Here is a 1,518-nt window from a genome sequence, read left to right on the forward strand (position 1 = left end):
ATAGTTATTTTAATAAAAACTATAGCTTTGTTATTTTTTATTTAATTAAATTAAAATTATAGGCTTTTATTTTTTTAGTTATTTCCATAGGAATTAAAATTGTTTTTAAGGAACTTGTTATTTAACTAATTATACGGAATTTGAGTTATATTATTGGCATATTCGCAGTTTCCTTCAAAGCGGAAGTGATGAAACTAAAGGCAACAACGAAACTTCATAATTTGAAAAACTTCAACTCGAGTTATTATAGACAAATACAGTGACTCAAAAAAGCACTTGGTGATTTTTTTATTATTCGCAATGATTTTCAAGTACAAATTTTTTAAATTAAATTAAACTGCTTTAACTAAATCCATAAAAATTAAGGATTCAAACTATATACAACATTTAGAAAAATTCAAAAAATTTTCGTCCGAATTTCGAACTTTCTACTCTGAATTTTTAGAACAATTTAAGATACCGAGTTTTGAAGCAAATAATACTTGAGTATAGCTCACAATATGATTCCCGTTGATTTTTTTTTTAATTTTTTGCCACCAGTCTTTTGTGTTTTTTTTTATTTAACAATTTCTATTGATAAAAAATGGCGTCGATTTAATTTTTTTGCGAACAATTACAGTGCTTCATTACATACCTGTAATTGTTTTCTTTATATGTATTTAAATAATCATTTAAAATATTTAGGTAATCAAAAGCTCCTCGGGATTCCAGTACGATGAGTTTTGAATGGAGCACGATATGTTCGCTTTATATCGATATACATTTATACGTATGCAAGTATATAAAAGTCTGCACAGAAATTTATAATATAAAGATAACTACGAAAAATACATCGGTAACGAAAAGTTCAACAAAAATCTACCAAAATGAGAAAAAAATTACCTTTTTACCAACCCAAATTTTTTCTACCAATTTTGGTAACAATTTACCAAAGTGGCAACCCTGCATGTATGTATATAAAAAAATATTTATTGGAACAAAAAGTAGTGGGTAGGCACTGTGGCCAATGGTAATCAACTATTACCAGCTCCGCATGGTTGTAAGCCATGCAGAGTCCGCAGAATGCTCCGGAAGCAGTGTCCGGAGGATGCATCCGACTAGGCAGAGCATACTTTGAACTGCCATCAAATTATAACTTAAGAAAGTTTTATTACATGGCAGTTGAGAAGTGCATGTACATAAATTTCATTAATTTAATGAAGGAAATTTTTGCACATGCAGCAGTACATAACATGCATTTAGGCGCCTGGTGTTAGCAGTCGCGTCTAAACATGTAGATATATGTACATACATACAAATGTATGTATATCCGCATACATAAAAATGTATGTATGTGCGTAAAAATGAAAAATGCAAATAAATTTAGCTCAGGTAGGTGCTGACGGTGCAGCTCTAAGTAGCGGTATTTGACCACCTTTCTACAACTTGTCTTACTCATTGCGCGGAGTGTTTCTTTGTGTAACTATTTTGTTCATTGCTTCATTTGATTTTCCGGTTCTGGTAGCGGTAGTTTCTACT

The 1,518-nt window shown here is 30.6% G+C and overlaps 1 protein-coding gene across 1 annotated transcript in view; it reads right to left on the reverse strand.

Moving 5' to 3' along the window:
* LOC118735627 overlaps positions 1-1,518 on the reverse strand; it is a gene marked incomplete at its 3' end in the record, with an annotated part of 64,857 nt that overhangs the window by 15,176 nt on the left and 48,163 nt on the right.

Source organism: Rhagoletis pomonella, unplaced genomic scaffold, assembly GCF_013731165.1.
Source record: "Rhagoletis pomonella isolate Grant_MI unplaced genomic scaffold, Rhpom_1.0 Rhpom_scaffold_00001, whole genome shotgun sequence".
Lineage (NCBI taxonomy): Eukaryota > Metazoa > Arthropoda > Insecta > Diptera > Tephritidae > Rhagoletis > Rhagoletis pomonella.